Below are 19734 nucleotides of genomic sequence, written 5' to 3'. Positions count from 1 at the left end.
CACAACATGACACCATTGTTTTCCTTCTCGCTAGTCTCCTGGTTAATCCAAAGTATCTAAACAGAAATCCAAAGTTCCCTGTGTTTGCCAAAACAAATTAGAATCTTGTATTTGTCAGGTAACAAAACGTCAAAGATCATGTTTGGATTTTTATGCTGGCTGTGTTTTCCCCCACAGAGATCCACGAGGCAAACATTCTCAGTTGAAGTTGTCAGATGTTAAAAGCTTAGAATGGCATTTTTGAGTGCTGGAGACCTAAATATGTTGAGCAAATACCTGAATGCACCCTGACAAATACCGTTCACACAAATTCATCTGGAACCACCTTATCGGCTTGTGATTTGGTTACCTTTTTTCCTTTTAAATTCCTGGCAACTCTGATTTTGTTTTGTCCTCATACTCTGGTGTTTGCCTTCCACCTGATCAGATCTAATTTCTGCTGGACTTGATTTAACATCTAGCTCAATCAGTCCTTCCAAAAGGTGTGCCTTTACCATATGCATGATGGTATGTGTGAAGCTATACCATTCTTAAACTTTTATCCTTCCTCAATGTCAGGCTCACTACTTAGGTCTCTGAGAGTACCCTCCTCACCAATTTCTTCCTCTTACTTGATCAGCTTACTCAAAGTCAACCCCTCAGAGAAGCTTTTGCTAACTCTTTTTCAACTGGCTTACTGGCTTCGTGATGTGATATTTCATCTTGAAATAGCCATACTGAGTCTCTTTTAATACAGTGTTAAAATCACAAGTACTCTGATTGCATCTAAGAGGCTCTTGAATAATGAGATGCTTATCACTTACCATCCTACCCCCAGGTCACAGTACAGCAGCTTTTAAAAGCTTGATTCCCAAACCAATAGCAACAGCCTCATCCAGGAAGCATCACTTGGAGAAATAAGAGTTATTGTTAGATGATTAATAAAATTTGATTGAATGAATAAATGAATGAGGTTCAATATTAGGATATTAAAGTCCTGTTTACTCCTGTAAATAACCAGGCAATAATATCTGTAACCAGTTTAAAGTTTTATTTTTTTAAAGATTTTATTTATTTATTCATGAGAGACATACACAGAGAGAGAGAGAGAGAGAGAGAGAGAGAGGCAGAGACACAGGCAGAGGGAGAAGCAGGCTCCATGCAGGAACCACGGGTCTCCAGGATCAGGCCCTGGCCTGAAGGTGGCGCTAAACCGCTGAGCCACCCGGGCTGCCCATGTAGCCAGTTTATAGGGAGAAGCTGAGAGAGTGCTCCTTGAATGTAAAGGAAAAAATAATAGTCCTCTGAATGTTACTCAAAGACACATAATAAACAGAATATATGTTAATTAGAGGCGTAGCAGGTCAGCAATGGATGTGTAAAGCAAAGAGAGACAACCTTGGGCAATGATCATCCAAACTGTCTCTGAGGAAGACACTATTTTGACCAAAGAATTGGAGCCATTAATGTTCTACTGGCAAGTCCATTACTTTTGTAGATTATCTCAAACTGATGCATGTCATTAACTATTCATAGTATATTAGTGCCTTTCTGTGTTCTGATAATTTTTTATTCATCTTTCCATGCATGCCTATGTACTGGAGATAGTTTACCCTGCCCATTTGACTACTCTAAATGGAAGCCATCTCTCAGATGTTAGCTTTCTCTGCCGAGGGGGCAACTGAAAGTCTGTTGTCACTATTCTTTTGGGTTGTACTCTGGGAAGCCTTTTTGTCATGTTTATCTTCATAACAATCCTGAGACGAGTACTGCTATTATCTCTGTGAATGAAGAAACTGAGGTTCAAAAGGTTATGTAATATGCCCAAACTGCACAGCAAAGAAATGGGAGATCCGGGATTTAACACAGACCAAAGAAGAAATGGAACTCATGAATGAAGTGGAAGTGTAATGGGCAAGAAGGAATACTCAGCTAGAAATGTCACTGGATTTAGGGACATGTGATACAAACTTAAGTAAAGGCAGTAAGAGAGCAAGAGAAACCTGCATGTTGAAGAGTCCCCTGTATTTAAAGTAAACCATAGCAAATTTAAGCTATTTTCTTGTTCAGTTTTTAAACCTAATTCACCCTTGAGTTGACCAGAGTTTGTCCATTTGAAACCAAGGAGAAGGCTGTATACCTGATTTCCAGTGGTAGTGGTCTCACCTTGAAGAGGTGTTTGGGAAATGTTGAATGACATTGTTGTTGCCAGAAAGATCAGCACACTTGGCATTTAGGAGGAGGACTCATCCACATTGCATGTTGGGCTGACCCACACAACAAAAGCTTCCCACATACTCTACAAAAATCTCAATATTCTTGCAGGTACAAATCCAAATTCAAAGAATTATATAATCTGAGAATACACCAATCATTATGAACTCACTCCCACGGCACTATTGTTTCAGGCAGTATTTGCATTCGCAGTGATTCTCAGTGTAAGAACATTCATCTGACTGACTATAGTCATTAGGTCTTCCAGTCTGGTTGTTCTGAGGGAAGAAAGCATAATATTTTTATTATGAATTTATTTTTCTTTTGACATTACACTTAGGGTACTAACACATACACAATTATGTGGAAGCCAGATTAAATTACCTAAGAATTTTAGGGTGATAAAATATGTGTTTTTAAATTGGGGCATTAGTTCTAATGAGGTTGAAAACCTACCTGTAAAATCTTCTGATAGAAACCATTACATACAGCAAATGTCTTCCCATAATTGTTATTGTTCAATGATAATTTCAAACAAACAATACTTATAAGGCAAAAGGTAACTCTGCAAAAGAAAAAAAGGCATTTCTAGATAAAGATATAAAATTATACCGTCTAGTATTTATTGATGGAAAATTCACTTTGGAATTGAAATTTGTGTTTGTGAGGATTAGAATTATTTTTCCTATATTTCAAATTCAGTCCATGGATACTTTGTTTATAATGGAAGGAAATTTTAATCTGGCCACCCACCGGTACTTCAGACTAAGAGTTTATTTAAAACGTATCCACTGATACTCTCAGAATTGCCATGTGCACCCTTCCAAAACACAGAGGTTTCAATTTTGATACAGGCCTCCATTTAGCAAAGTGAAATCAAAGTAATTCTTATATGGCAAAAGACAAATTATAATGTGCAAGGGGGAATGCCACTCTTTAGATCTTCAAATTCTCAAACTGCAGGCTCAGGGAAAATTCTCTGATGGACCTTAACAGGACAGCCTCTTCCCCCAGTATCAGAAGCAAAAGAAAGATTTACTTAACATTTTGGAGTCCTGATGAAAATGACTTCGTTTCTTCCGTCGTGCATATTTATTACCCTTCAGATGACTGCTTTGTAGTGCCAACATGTGACTCTGCCACAGGATAGAGCACAGGAAATTCTTGTTCTAAAACAGATGATGAGGAAAAATCAGACAGCATTTGAAACAAGAACATAAAGATGAACAAGACCTTCCCAAATGACATATCAGTGAAAGCAGAGTAAAATAACACGAACACTGCTGATTGCTGAAAGGAGAATTACATCCGATAAGAGCACCCATGAGAAAGTAAAAGAGTGAAATTTAAGCAAAACATTTCTGGAAGTTTTGGAAGTCTGCGTCCTCAAACCTGGCTGCACAGTAGACTCACCTAGGGATCTTTGATAACCGCCAACACCTGGTCCCCAATCCCAGAATTAGGATATAAATGGTCCGGGGTGGGACCTAGGTGTAAGTATAAGCTCCTTACGTGGCCCTAAAGTTCAACTGGGTTAAAGAACCACTGACCAGACAATTCATCAGCATCTCCGTGATTCTGCCAGAAAAGACCTATGAGAGTTTCGTACTAGTCTGAGCATCTCCCTGGATCCAGCTATAATTTTGCGATATATACTTGTGTCTTACGTGACCATTTTTTTCCAGTAGTAATGGTCTTTGCTCCTTCCTTCCCTTCCTTTCTTTCTTTCAACTTGTAGATTTATTAAGTGTTTAGCTGTTGTTGGTAATACTCTAGCCCTGTGTTAGGCGCTGGGGGGATAAAATCTAATAAACCCTACTCTCTGTCCCTGAGGTGCTTACAATCTAAAGTTCTTAGGAAGGTACAGAGATGTTCCAGGCTATATCAAGTCAATACACATAGTGAAGCACTCCATTGAAAATAACAAACCTATCACATTTTTGTTAGGACAACTATAAATTTCTCTAATTTGGGTCTTATTATCTTCATAATGTATCTTGATTGGCATTCTCTTGGTTTTAGCCTGAATTGATGATAGTTCTTGACAGAGAAGGAAATGTCTCATACATAACAAAAGGAAAACTTAGTGTCTGTATCTGTGACTTGTAGAAAGTAATTTAGCGGTATCTCAGGATTTTCGTGAGTAGATGCAGACACCTCCCCATTAATTTGAAATGGAAAGTTATGTCATGTGCTCTTAAAAAAGGAATTAGCTGGGATGCCTGGGTGGCTCAGTCAGTGGCTGAGCATTTGCCTTTGGTTCAGGAGTGATCCTGGGAGTCCTGGGATCAAGACCTGTTTCAGGCTCCCCTCAGGGAGTCTGCTTCTCCCTCTGCCTATGTCTCTGCCTCTCTCTGTGTCTCTCATGAATAAATAAATAAAATCTTAGAAAACAAAAAAGGAATTAGCCTTAGATCTTTTCCGAGGCTATATTTCATATATTAGTTGAATGTCCAGGTCATTTAGGAATAGTTATTTTTTTAAAAGATTTTATTTATTCACTCATGAGAGACAGAGAGAGACAGAGAGAGAGAGAGAAAGAGAGAGTCAGAGAGAGAGGCAGAGACACAGGCAGAGGGAGAAGCAGGCTCCATGCAGGGAGCCTGACATGGGGCTTGATCCTGGGTCTCAAGACCACACCCCCGGGGCTAAAGGCGGCGCTAAACCACTGAGCCACCCAGGCTGCCCAGGAATAGTTATTTTAATTCCTAAATGGACACCTATGCCTCTTTTCTCAATCAGTGCTTTCTAATTTTATTATTTATTAATTTTGCTCTCCTTTCTCTCTAATTTGCATACTTTCCACAAATATGGAACTTCTTTGAAATTAAAAACAGAAGCATTTCAGTTGTCTCCATTGTTGTGATGCTATCATGACCGTATGTATATGTCCAAACCCATCAAATCGCACACATTGAATATGTGTGGTTTTTGTATATCAGTAAAGCTGTGAAAAACAAAATAGAAAAAGATGAAAATCATACATAAAGGCTGTGACTGTGACGTCACTGGAAATATTTTTTAAAATGAATCTAGGATGGGGTAGAAACAGAGGTGTAACATGGAAAGATGACAGAAGATTTCTTTAAGAACCACATTAAGATCCATAAGAAAAGCTGAGTGCTATCAGGCCTTGAAACTATACTTTCTGACTTTTGCTACAAGGATTAGAACAAGCATTTTTACCCGGGATCGTTATTCGGCCGTGTTCTCATGCACTGGAGCAGAGCTAAGATGGAATTGGGCAGGTGAATTGGAATTGCTGACCTAATTGCACCCAGCTATGCCCTAAATGAAATTCTACAATGATAAGAACATAAACACCCTGCTAAGTGCCCCGTAAACTTTAAAAATTATTTATCTCATCGGTTAAAAATGTTTGAACACTCTCTTTAATATATTTTCATCTCTATATGCATTTATATGCATACACATATAATAAAGCATATGAATCATAAAAATTCCTATAGAAATGTAAAAGAATGAGATAAAAACTTGATACAAGTAGAGTTTTATGATTTTCCTTCTGTACTCCAGTAGATCTTTTGCAACCTCTACTTTGCATATCATTAGTGTATTTCTGAGGCCACAATGTTTAGGGTCAGGTGGAAGGAGTTAGCCTTTGCTAGCTCCTTCCTTTTTAGACAAAACTGAATCCTAAAATTTTAAGGAAAGTATTTTATTAATATTCCAAGGATCAAAAATATAGGACAACCTTAACTTTCTAATACCAATACTTACTATAGTATAGTCCTGTTTTACCTCTGAATTTTCTCTTTTTTAAAAAAAAAGTTAAATTAAATTATTGATTTATTCATGAGAGACACAGAGAGAGAGGCAGAGACATAGGCAGAGGGAGAAGCAGGCTCCCTACAGGGAGCTCTATGTGAGACTCAATCCCAGGACCCTGGGATCACAACCTGAGCCAAAGGCAGATGTTCAACCACTGAGCCACCCAGGTGCCCATATCTCTAAATTTTCATTCTTATTTTTATTCTGCTTTATATTGCTCTTAATTAATTTTTATCTCAGTATGGGGCCACCTGGGTGGCTCAGTAAGTTGAACATCCAGCTCTTGGTTTCAGGGGATCCCTGGGTGGCGCAGCGGTTTGGCGCCTGCCTTTGGCCCAGGGCGCGATCCTGGAGACCCGGGATCGAATCCCACATCGGGCTCCCGGTGCATGGAGCCTGCTTCTCCCTCTGCCTGTGTCTCTGCCTCTCTCTCTCTCTCTCTGTGACTATCATAAATAAATAAAAAATTAAAAAAAAACAAAAAAAAACAAAAAACAAAACAAAACAAAACAAAAAACTCTTGGTTTCAGCTCAGATCATGATCTCAGGATCATGAGATTGAGCCCCATAAGCAGCTCAGCCAGGAGTCTGCTTGAGATTCTCTCCTTCTCTCTCTCTGCCCCTCCCCCTGCTCACACACACACACACACTCTCTTTCAAATAAATAAATAAATCTTTTTTTAAAAATATTTTTCTTAGTATGAAAACAAAATGATGTTTGATCTTAGTAAAGAGTTAGAGGTGTCTTTTTTTATTGGTGGATAAGAAGAGAGTTTTAATGATATCATTATGCACAGTAGATATCCTCACCATCAGATTGTTGGCAAATTAAGAGGGGCTAAGTGAGGTTTTTCATAGGTAGGTGAATCACTAACTAATCTTCAGGTCATAAATATTTACCTATAAATATTTAAACATCTTCATTTGTAAGACATTTTCATAGCCAGATTTGTAACTTTTACACTAGAGTCTTGTCTTCTAATATTCTCTGACATTTGTTACAAGGGAAGTTAAAACCACATGATTTGAAGGGCACCTGGGTGGCTCAGTCAGTTGGTTAAGCATCTGCCTTCTGCTCAGATCGTGATCTTCAGGTTGTGGAATTGAGCCCCACATCGGGCTCCTAGTTCAGCCCATGGGGGGAGGCATGTTTATTTCTCCCTCTCCCTCTGTCTCTGTGTCTCACCCTGCTGGGGCTCTCTCTGCCTCTCTCTCTGTCTCTCCCAAATGAATAAATAAAAAACCTTAAAAAAAAAAAAAGAAACAACAACACGAGTCAACACAATAAAAGCATGACTTCTTTGATTTTGTTTTGCTACTGTTTTATTGCAACTTCAGTTGCACAAAGTATAATTACTAACACACTTAGAATATGGAAGACTATACTCTCATTTGTCCATGTCAGCAATTTCCTTTTCTTTACCTACTTTAAGACCCAAACCCTGTTTTCATTTTCCTCCTATAAATATATATTCACTCTAGTTTGTTCAACATCTTGGATGTACTTATAAAATACATAGCAGTGATATGTGCTTGCATATGTTTTCTTTTGTAAATTATGTAGTGTCTAGCTTTACTTCTTCTTAAAAATTAATCAGTTCTCCCCAAACTAAGCAATTTGTCACTAATCCAGTGGTTCTCAAAATGTTTGGTCTCAGCAAACCTTTATATCTTTTAATGGGAACTAAAAATCATTTGTTTATATGGGTTATATCTATCAATATTTTTACTGTTGGGGTGCCTGGGTGGCTCAGTTGATTAATCCTCTGCCTTCATCTCAGGTTGTGATCTTGGGGTCCTGGGATCAAGCCCTGCATTGCACTCTGCACTCAGCAGGGTGTCTGCTTCTTCCTCTCTCTCCGCCCCTCCTTTGCTTATGTATGCATGTGCTCTTTCGCTCTCTCTCAAATAAATTATTACAATATTTTTCAAAATATTTGAACTATTATAACTTAAAATGAAAAATAATTATTAATTTGTAATTCGTTTAGAAATGCTTCTGATCTTACAGACCTCGTGAAAGAGCATCAGAGACCCCCAATGTTTCTGTGGACCACTTATCATATTTCATATTTTGTCACACAGGTCCCGTTCTAAGCTCTCCTTTCTATTCCATTGATCTATTTGTTTCTTGCCCTTTGGTTGTATAAATGAAATGAGAGAAACTATAAATTATGTAAAAGGTATGACAATGTGCCAGAATTGAGCACAAAATTCAGAAATTTTATGTGACCATTTGTGACTTACCTGTCACCTCTGGAAATTAGTTCATTCACCTGTAAATCAGGAGATGAAGAAGATATTTCAAAGATACCTTCCTGCTCTCTCATTCTTTGATATCAACAAAGTCCAGCACCAGCCAACATCACAACCCACTGAACACTGAGCAAAATATTTATCCTGCCTTCCACCCGCCAGTTGCCATTTCCTCAAGAATATTAATTTTTTCAACTTTAATGTTATTTTGCATAGATAAGCATTTTGAGGACTAAATGAAGACATGTAAAACACTTAGAACAGGAGCTGCAAAATAAACCAGACACAGAAAGACAAATAGTGTATGATCTCACTTATATGTAGAATCAAAAAAAAGTCAACATCATAGAACTAGAGAGTAGAATGGTGGTTGCAAGGGACTGAGGGGTGGGAGAAATGGGGAGATGTTGGTCAAACGGTATATAAATTTTCATTTATAAAATGAATAAATTCTGGGGATGTACAACATGGTGATTATGGTTAATTACACTGTATCGTATACTTGAAATTTGCTAAGCCAGCAGAGCTTAAGTGTTCTCACCATACCCAAACAAAATGATAGCAATGTGAGATGAAGGATGTACATAATTATTATGAGTTAGAGAAACTCACCACTCACCATTACCACCAGTCAAATACTCGGAAAAACTCAGTCCTTCCCTCCAATGTGTCTTCTTTCTTCTTTACTTTTGTCACCAGCTAAGCCGCAAGACCTGACCTTTACTGTCCACTTGCTTGTACTCACTGACCTTTGTCCCATATTTTCCTTAAGCTCTTCTTTCCAGTTTATCTTCCAACTCAGGCAAATGGAAAGTGAAACTGCCCCCTTGAGCAAATAGCGACTGCCCTGACAAGACCTCTAGCCGGCTGGGACCACCCAGACCAGTTTGAGCTTACCCCCTGACTTGTACCTATGCAGATTCACCATGGAGTGACCTCTAGAATGACTGATGACCACCTTTACCTCATTCTAATAACCATGGAGTGACCTCTAGAATGACCAATGACCACCTTTACCTCATTCTAATACTAAAATCTCCACCAGTCAAGAGGGTTCTTGGCTTCGTGCAGGAAAGAAATCAAGCACAAGCCAAGAAGAAGTGAGAGCAGAGTTTAGATATGCAGAGTGTAGTATCTGGGATACTAAGAAAGGAAAAAAGAGTGCATTTGTCTTTGCTTGGGGCTTAGGGTTTTTACTGAAGACAGTGGTCTGGTGTACATGTCTTCTTAGTAATCCAGGAACAAAAACGAGTGTTTAGGTGTCCCCCATAAGTCACTTATGCCCTGGACCCAGGGCTCTTGATGAGTCACAGGTCTGGGAAAATATTCATGACAACCCCACCCCATCACTCCTTAGATGTTATCTATTGAACTGGAAGACTCCAAGGAAATCCTTGATCTTTACAAGGGGACATGTATTATCTGTTCTATAAGGCGTGTCAATTCTGACACTATACAACTAGAGATACCATCAGATAGATCTCACAGGTTAAAGGCTCAGACCCATAACAGTGCGCTCCCTCTTCAGATCCAATCATAAGTACAGTGCTTCTGACTCATCCTTCTGACACACTGACTATAAATCTGAGGTTCCCCTGACTAGGGAACTGAGGGCTGGAGGTAGCAGGGGTGTAGCCAGGCACTAAAAGTTCTAACCTTCCAATCACAGGGTTGGTTCCCCTGGCAACCAGCTCCCATCCTTAGGTTACCCAAGGGCTTTCCACTAGCCAACTCATGAACATAACAAAAGATACCTTTGTCACTCTTACCACAGGAAATTCCAAGGATTTGCGGAGCTCTGTGCCAGGAACAGGGTGGAGGACCATATATGTATTTCTTATTACAAGTCATGATATCACAATTAACTTGATTGTGGTGATCATTTCATGATGTGTATATAGGTATATAGATATATAGATAGAAAATCATCACATTGTGCATGTTAAAAAATCATATTGTACAACCTAAATATATACAATTTTTGTCTATCTCATTTGTCACATCTCAATAAAGTTGGAAAAATAATGAAATAATGTAAAATAAAAAGAGCTATAGCTGGCATAGGCTATGTTCTCAAAAGATAACAGATATTGTTTTTGTTGTTATCAATGATGTTATTGTAATCACATCATCTGGAGACATCTGTTCAGGGGAGACAAGTTAGAAGGTCCAACTCATGAACCTCACTGTTGCAGAGTTGTGGAGTGCAGTGGCCAAGAAAGAATTCTGGAGACGTATGGTGCAGCTTAGTAAGTTTATTTAAGTAGCATGGGGACAGGATTTATGGGCAGAAAAAGCTGCACTTTTTGCTGCATGAAGCTGGTGGTTATATGCTTAGTGTTCAAGGGGGGAAGACATGCAGGGGGTATTATTTTTTTTAAGATTTTTATCTGTTTATGAGAGACACAGAGAGAGAGGCAGGACATAGGCAGAGGGAGAAGCAGGCTCCTTGAGGGAAGGCCGATGCGGGACTTGATCCCAGGACCCCGGGATCACAACCTGAGCCTAAGGAAGATGCTCAACCACTGAGCCACTCAGGTGTCCCCATGCAGGGAATATTAGATCATAAATGTCTTCTTTGGATTTCTAATTGTAAAACTACTTTCACAAGATTTCTCTGGTGCTTATCATTCAGTTCAATATTAACTACCAGTGAGATTTAAAGGCAGCCTTGAGATCCTTTAAGGATGTGGCCACCTGCGTGTATTTAATACTTATTGACACTGCAGGCTATAGATCAGCCTTCTTGGCTACAGGTGAAAATTTTTCTGCATCCATCCCTCATCATCACCATTTTTTTTATATAGTATATCATTCAGATTATATGCTGTCAATTTCACAGTTCACATAGAGTCATTTTCTCACAGATACATACATGTTAGTAAAATTAAACCTAGTATCTCTCTAAACTAAAATTATATATTTCTATGTGTTCAATCAAGAAAAAATGTCTTTTCCTCTGAAACAACATTTTTTATGAGTGTGAAACTTCTAAGAAAAAATTTCTCAACATGCAGTTAGAATTGCTGAAAGAAATGGTGAAATTTGTAGTTTAGTTAATAGTGATGTACCAATGTTAATTAGTTTTTCACAAATGTACCTCGGCCCTGAGCGGCTCAGATAAGCATCTGTCTTAGGCTCAGGTCATGTTCCCAGGGTCCTGGGGTCGGGCTCCTTGCTCAGTGGGGCGCCTGCTTCTCCCTCTCCCTCTGCCTGCTGCTCCCCATGCTTGTACCCTCTCTCCCTCTCTGTCAAATAAATGAATAAAATCTTTAAAAAAAAGATACTAACATGAAGGAAGACTGGGTGAAGGGTATATAGGATCTCTGTCTGGATTGTCTTTACAACTTTTCTGTGTATCAGATTATTTCAAAATAAATTTTAAAGCTTTCTTTTTTCTTTCTAGCCCCTGTGCCTCATATAGGTATTTAATAAGGGTTTGAGGAATAAGTGGAAGTATATGTGGTCCCATTTGTTTATTTATACTCTTTTTTTCCTCTCCCCTTTTTAAGAGGTTCTCCTTGTCTACACCTTCAGTCTTTGAGAGGCAATCAGGGAGGCAGTCATGGGCACTCCTAGCAGCACTCAGAATTAAGGATGGCTCTCTGTGCCACTCAACTCCACCAAAGCTTGGTATGTTAGAGAAAAAAACAAGGGCTTTGGAACCACCTGTACATGAGTCCGTATTTCAGTTTGACCTTTTATTATGACCATGGCAGGGATTTAACTTCTCTGAGACTTAGTTGCATTACCATAAAGATAGGAATTTTATTTGCTTTGCAGAGCTGCTGTGAAAATAAGACACAATTGGTCGGTACACAGGAGGTATAATGTGAGTTTCCTTTCTTTCGGGTTTTATGTTGATTACAGGGGATGACTTTTTTCGGGAGGAGGAATGGCAATTATTCATTATGAGGCTGGGACAATGATAATATGGATTTTTGGAAAACTCTAGATTCCCCTGCCCAGGTGTAGGAGATGGAATGTCAGCCTCCCAGCATACTCAAGCCCTCAGTATCTGACAAGGGAGGCCAGACTAGCTAAGGGGAAATGAGAGGGTGCTGCAGTGCCCCTGTACTGTACCTTCCCAGTTCTTTTTGTTCATTTATTCCTTCCTTCATTAATCCAATACTGTATCTACTTGGGGGCCTACTGTGTCCAGGCGAGGACATAGGTGCTGGGACTCAGTAGTGAACAGCCTTGGCCACGGTCTTCATGGAGCTTTCGATGTAGTTTGTTGCTGGGAGCAGAGGAAGAGACTGCACCGAGCACAATAACCCTAATTGTGATCACGATTAGGGCTACTAATAAAATGTAGGCTATGGGAAAGAATAACAAGAGGATTTAGCATAGTCTGGGGATGAGAGCTCCCCTGAGGAAATGATAGAAATTGAGACATAAAAGACAAATGGGAGTTAGCCAGGTGTTATGGTACTGCGTTGTGTCCCCCTATAAATTCATATGTTGAAGCCCTAACTCTGGATACCTCATACGGTGACAGTATTTGGAGATAAGGCCTTTAAAGAGGTGATTAAGTTGACTCTCTCTCTCTCTCTCTCTGACTATCATAAATTAAAAAAAAAAAAAAGAGAGAGAGATAAGTTTAGACACACCCTGAGACACCAGGCACACAGAGGAGAGACCGAGAGAGGACACAGTACAAAGGAGGCCATCTGCAGTCCAAGGAGAGAGGCCTCGGAAGAAACCAAACCTGCTAACACCTTAATCCTGGACTTCCAGCTGCCAGAAATGTGAGAAACTAACTTTCTGTTGTTTAAGCCAAAAAATTAAAAACACAGAGGTTCACCTACATTATAATGATCTGGGATGATGTCTAAAATACCAATTCCTAGGACTCATGTCAAACCTAATAAAATCAGAATCTCAAAAGTGGGTCTTAGGACCCCTATTTTTAGCAAGATTCTTAGGTGTTACTTTTCTTTCTCAAAGTCTCAGAGCTATCATCCAACAGCCTTTCTTAACTAGGATTGCCTAAGAGAATTAAAGCCTACAGAAAATTATTTCAGCAACTATTTTATCATTTCTCTCAAAGACAGTATATACCCAGTAGCATTCTAGACAAACAGGCGCTAACTTATCCATTATATACTGAAGGGGAGCAGAATTTGCCACCCTAAAATATATCTCTTTGGCATAGGAATAATTTTGAGCAGAGTATTTTTAAAAAACTGCAAATACAGGAGAAGCTCTGAAAATTGAGTAAAAGTTACCCTTTTACAGAGATATTTACATTTACAAGGGAAATCTCCTCTTATAAGGTTGTCTTCCACCTGTACTTGAAAGAGAAGGGCAACTTCAAATCTCTAGAAACTCTTATCAATGGAGAAGATAAAGACTTAACTCTGCATAACAACCATAATCTTGCTTACTGTGCTTTGTCTGAAAATCTACCATAACTGCCTCCCCCCAAAAGAGCTGAAGAAGGTATTTAAAGTTGTGGCTTTGGCCATTTCAGAGAGTCACTCCAGGTTCTTTCCCAGGTATACAGGAAGTATTCATCTTATTAAAGTCGGTTTCCTTCCTCTTAATCTGTCTTTTTATTACAGGGCAGGGGGAGGTGTCTCAACCAAGAACTCAGAAGAGTAGAGGGAATTATTTTTCCTCCTCTACAATACAATGGATGCCTTAGGGCAGTAAGGCTTTATTCTTTCAAGGAATCCTGGTTGAGAAAGCCTACTATAATGCAAAATACAAGGCACAGTAATGGTTTTCTATAAATCACTCAAATTGTAGCAATATTAGTTACTAGCCAGCCTTTTGATCTCAACTTTACTGTTAACCAGCAATGTATCATTAGACAACTCACCTAACTGCTTTTAGCCTACTTGCTCAACTGAAATATCAGTGGAATTAACAAATGATCATTAATAAATTTTCTAACTGACCGTTTGTAAATGGGAGAAAAATGGTACCTGTCTCAGTGTGGTGTGAGTTCCAAGAGAAATAATACAGGAAGAGCCTATTGCATAGTAAGAGTATAATGATTACATATCCTTGTTGAGAGGTCTGTTATCTATATTACACTTCTGCAAAAGATATTGACACCTCAAATATGCTCAGGAATGAATATTGCATACTAAAACTAGAAAATTCTCCTAAGAAGGTACAGTAACTAAACTTTTTTCAAGATAAATATATCTGCAACTTCTTGTTTCCATACTCGTTAGCCAAAGCTAGAAACTGAAGACTCCAAGGTAATAATAGACATCTTTACCAAGTTCAGAATTCTCAAAGTGGGTTAAAATTACTCTCTCCTCACTTATATATCACAGCACTCAGAGAGCTTTGTTCTTCAGAATAAGCACATTCGTTGATGTTTTGCACACCCCCCCCCCTTTTTTTTTTTGGTAGAGCACATATTTTTACCCTCAAGTGGGGCCTGTTTTCAGTGAAAGAAAAGAGCTCATGTTTTGTTCTTGATGTATGCCTGAGGTCTCACAGCTGCATAGAAGACATCTTACTTCAAAGTACATCAACAGAGCTTTGAAAATTAAGTAGGAAATATTAAATAAATGTAAGCCTCCTTCTTTTTTGTTTGTTTGCTCTATTTTGAATCTTTGGATGGTGTATTAGTCAGGGTTCTCCAGAGAAATGGATCCAAAAGGATGTATGAATAGAAAGATATTTATTTTAAGGAATTGGATATGAATATGAAGTGAATATGGACAGTGGCAAGTCCAAATCTGGGGTGTAAGCCACCAGGCCCAGACTCAGGATAGGGGATGGTACAGATAAAGTCTGAAGGCAACTAGGTGGAGAAATCTCCCTTGCTCAGGGAGGCTAGTCTTTTTCTACAATTCAGGCCTTCAACAGAACCTATGAGACTAATTCACATATTAGAGAGCAATTTGCTTACTCAAAGTTCACCTATTTAAATGTTAATCTCATCTGAAACCACCCTCCAAGTTGACACATAAAAATTAAACATCACAGATAATATGTAATAAGAAATACAATTTACAGTATCTATTTTAAAGGAATGTGCAACACAAAATTTTACACTGTGAAACTTGACATTTCTCAATTCTTAATTCCTATTCTATTCTTGTTTTGCCACATGATGAAGATGAAATCATATGCACATTTGAGGATCTTCAGATATAGATAGGCATTTAAAGTTACATTAAGTGAGATTTCCAAGAGAATAAACATAAACTGAGCAAAAAACAGACCTGGGACCTAGGCTACATGGCTTTTCAACATTTAGAGGTAACAGACTTCCAACATGGTAACAGAAACAGCAGTGAGTGAGGTAGTAGGATAAAAATAACAAATGACCTTATTGCCAAATAAATTTTTAGGAAGGAGGGGATCAACAGTGTCAGATACTACATACAAGAAGAAATAGGACTTGAGTAATAATTAGATTTAACAATGGGGACATAACCAATAAACTCACAAGGGCAGTTTCTATGAGTGGTAGAAATGAGAGGATTGTGCAACCATCCAGCACTGGGACAGTTGGTCTCCCTATCCTTATGTGGTTTTCTCGAATTTATTTTCTGACCACTTGGCATATAAAAAGCTTTCTGATTAAGGGATTAATCACTCAGATTAGAAACACATCTCTCCTTGGAGAGTCATGAAGCAAATGAGCATTCTTAAATGACCTAAGAAATCCAAAAATAAACCTGTTTACCTCCATTTCCTAGAAAACTTATTTCCCATAAAGCTTGTAGTGTGTGTGTGTGTGTGTGTGTGTGTGTATTAGGTCTAAGATTTCTGACCCATGAATTTGAGATGAGAGTCAAAGAACATAGTTATCTTTGGAGTAAAATATTAATGTGGATATTTGTTAAGTAATGTCTTTAAATTAGAGTATTTTAAACCCAAATAGTATGTGAATTCATGCCATGAGAAAAGAATATAAGTGCATGGTTTATAAAATATTAAACACAATGTTTAATATATACATATATATTAAAGCAGGTTTAGGGCAACAGCAAGCTGAGGAAAAAGTAAAGAGAATTCCCATATACGCCTTCCCCATCTCCAAATAGAGCCAGTATCCAGCACCAGAGGGGTACATTGTTACAATCAAGGAACCAACACTGACTCATCATTATCACTCAAAGTCCATGGTTTACATTAGGGTTCTCTCTTAGGGTTGGACATTAGGAGTTTGACAAATGTATAATGATATATATCCACCATTTTAGTATCATGCAAAATAATATCACTGCCTTAAAGCCCTCCATGCCCAACCTATTGATCCTTCAAAACCTTGGTAGTCACTGATTTTTTTCACTGTTTTCATAGTTTTGCCTGTTCCAGAATGTCATAGAGTTGAAATCATATTGTTATGTAGCCTTTTTAAATTAGTTTCTGGGGGCACCTGGCTGGCTTAGTCAGTAGAGCATGCGACTCTTGATCTCATGGTTGTGAGATCAAGCCCCATGTTGGGCATGGAGCCTACTTAAACAAATACAAATACAAATAAAATAAATAAATTGGCTTCTGTCGTTTAGTAATTTTCATGTAAGTTTCCTCCATGTCTTTCTATGGTATGTATGTATGTATGTATGTATTTATTTATTTATTTATTTATTTATTATTTATTTTTTATTGGAGTTCTATTTGCCAACATATAGCATAACACCCAGTGCTCATCCCGTCAAGTGCCCCCCTCAGTGCCTGTCACCCAGTCACCCCAACCCCCTGCCCACCTCCCTTTCTACCACCCCTTGTTCATTTCCCAGAGTTAGGAGTCTCTCATGTGCTGTCATCCTCACTCTCTTCCTATGGTTTGAGAGCTCATTTTTTTTTTTCAGCTCTGAATATGTACCACAGTTTATTTAAGATTCACCTACTGAACCATATTTTGATTGCTTCCAAGATTTGGTAGTTATGAATAAAGCTGCTATAGACATCTATGTGCAGATTTTTGTGTGAGCATGTTTTCAGCTTATTTGTGTAAATACCAAGAAGTGCAACTGTTTGATCATATAAGAGTATGTTTAGTTTTATAAGAAGCTGCCAAACTGTCTTCCAATGCCTGAATCATTTTGCATTCCCACCAGCACTGAATGAGAGTTCCTGTGGCTTCATATCCTTGCCAGCCTTTGGTTTTGTCAGTATTTTGGATTTCAGCCATTCTAATAGGTATGTAGTGATATCTCATTGTTTTAATTTGCAACCCCCTAATGAAGTACATTGTTGAACATCTTTTCATATGCTCATTTATCATACACATATCTGTTGTCTTCTGTATTTTAAAAATAAAAAATAAAAGTAATTAAAGTAACAGAAAAATGCTAAAAAAATAATTCTGAAGATAAAGGTGCTTCTTCATAAAGACTTAAAATCAATAAACAATTTTCAAAAACCTATTTCTTACAACACTACATTCAATGTTCTGAGATATTATAAATAAATAGATAAATAAATAAATAAAATAGCTGCCGTGGATCCCCTGGAGATTACAGCTAATAGAATATTCATTACCTTATAAATTCACCAAAGTAAAACTCTACAGAGCCCCTGGTAGGAAAAGACCCAGTAATAGGAAAACCAGTGCCAATCTATTTAACAGAGCCATCCTGTCCTGGGGTATTGACTTCATTCAAGTGAATCAGTCAAAAATAAAAACATTTTTTAGCAGTTAAAATAACTAAGTTAAAATAACTTAGTCCCACTTGCTTTCCATGTGGCCCCTGGGAATGGCTGTGAGAAGCAGGGGACTGGAAGGGGAGCAATGAGGGCCTCGAGGACTAAAATGAAATACTTTTATCCACACATAAAAGAAAATAAAACGGGGGCCTACAGCATCTGAAAATACAAGCCGGAGAGGTTGTATGATGGAGGGATTGGAGTATGGGGCATTTTCCCTGTGCTATGGTCGTGCTGTTTATTGTGGTCACACAACCTTCACATCCATTCCACACTTGCTTATTCTGCTTGATTGGATGCCTCCTTGTGAACACAGTTTGTAACAGTTTGCTAACCGGTCCGTGCAAGTAGTCAGATATGTTCAGGGAAACTTCAGGAGGCTTCAGGATGAGTCTCCCGGAAGGTGGGACCATGAGCAGTTTCAGGAAAGCCTATGAGGGAGCCTCAGCTCGACGGGGCCCTGGTTTCGGAGAAATCGCCTGCGTCCACGCGTTCCTCCAAGGAAGAAGGTGGGGCGATGCCGTACTAAAAAGTAAACAATGCCAAACACCTTTGAGAAATGTCTTCTTTTCTTTTCTTTTTTTTAAGATTATTTGTTTATTTATTCATGATAGACATAGGGGGAGAGAGAGGCAGAGGGAGGAGCAGGCTCCATGCAGGGAGCCCGACGCGGGACTCGATCCCGGGTCTCCAGGATCGCGCCCTGGGCCGAAGGCAGGCGCCGAACCGCTGCGCCCCCCGGGGATGCCCCGAGAACTGTCTGCAGCCACAATATGCTGTGCGGCGGATTCGTGCCTTTCCGTGTGATGAACGGAGTCGTATCTGGAGGCAGGTACTGACCGACAAGGGAAGGCCTCGGGAAGCACGTTCGCGCGGTCCCCTCGTCCCGGGTCCTATTGCGGCCTCCTCCGTCTCGGGATGCAGCACATGCAGGCGTCCCTCGAAGACCTGGCGGCCTCGGGAAAACAATCTATGGCCCTGTGCGAATCACATTTTGTCTTCCCCGGAGACTATCAGGAAAGGAATACATCTGAGAACCATTGCACAAGACCTACTGGCGACATAAATTAAGTTTGATGAAGTCCCGAGCAGCTCGGGGGAAGAGAGACACATTTGTCAGGCTCCTTGGCTCTCCAGAAGGGCAACGGCCTCCGGGATCGGTGCCGAGCAGGAAGCTGGGGGGCAGGTAGGGGCAAAGGGGGGGGATGGCGACTCTCCTGGGACCCTCACCGGAGAGGAAAGGCCTCTGGCTGCACAAGGCTCCCCCGCATGAGTCTCGGTGTTATTCCAGGGGACCACCTTCAAGGTCATACTTTATCAGGTTCTACTAGAAATCCTTGACCAGCGGTTTTGGGGTTGCTTGGGAGTCAAGCAGTTGAAACAGAGGGGCCAGGCTACAATCCCGTCGGACAACAATCGCCCACAGCCCGTTTCCCCGGCGAGTGTTTGAGGAGTTGAGCGGCGCTGTGGCGAGAGCACAGCCCCTGGAGCGGGGGTGGGGTGGGGGTGGGGGGGATGCGGGTTTGGCTCGCTACGCACTAGACCCGGTTAACTGGCACTAGCAGCCAACCCTTGCTGAGACTCAGCTTGCGTGTCTCTGAAGCAAGAGTACTTCCCATCCCAATCTCACAGAATCCTTGCGAGACACGCATGCATGAGAGAGTGTGAGAGCGCCACTTGCACAAGGTAAAGCAATATACAAACACTCCTTAGAATTTATTTTAAAATTTGCTATAAGGTAGAACAAAGATTTGACTAGGATATAGACCTAAATCCTCACAGAAAAAAAAAAATGAGAAAATTTAATTTAGACAGTTAGGTGCTTATTTTGTAATTTTTATATTATCTCCTTTCTTCAAGGGC

The 19734-nt window shown here is 39.6% G+C and overlaps 1 long non-coding RNA gene across 1 annotated transcript; it reads right to left on the bottom strand.

Moving 5' to 3' along the window:
* Positions 1-1096: 1096 nt before the first annotated feature.
* On the bottom strand, positions 1097-9867 carry LOC144307808 (uncharacterized). Its single transcript, XR_013374514.1, has 4 exons — positions 8861-9867; positions 3238-3362; positions 2650-2758; positions 1097-2471 (listed from the first exon to the last, which is right to left on the bottom strand). It is a non-coding gene; the product is annotated as an uncharacterized LOC144307808 (long non-coding RNA).
* Between the last annotated feature and the right edge of the window lie 9867 nt (positions 9868-19734).

This window comes from Canis aureus, chromosome X, assembly GCF_053574225.1.
Source record: "Canis aureus isolate CA01 chromosome X, VMU_Caureus_v.1.0, whole genome shotgun sequence".
NCBI lineage: Eukaryota > Metazoa > Chordata > Mammalia > Carnivora > Canidae > Canis > Canis aureus.
Note: the sequence above shows the minus strand (reverse complement) of the source record. Positions and strands in the feature narration are given on the sequence as shown.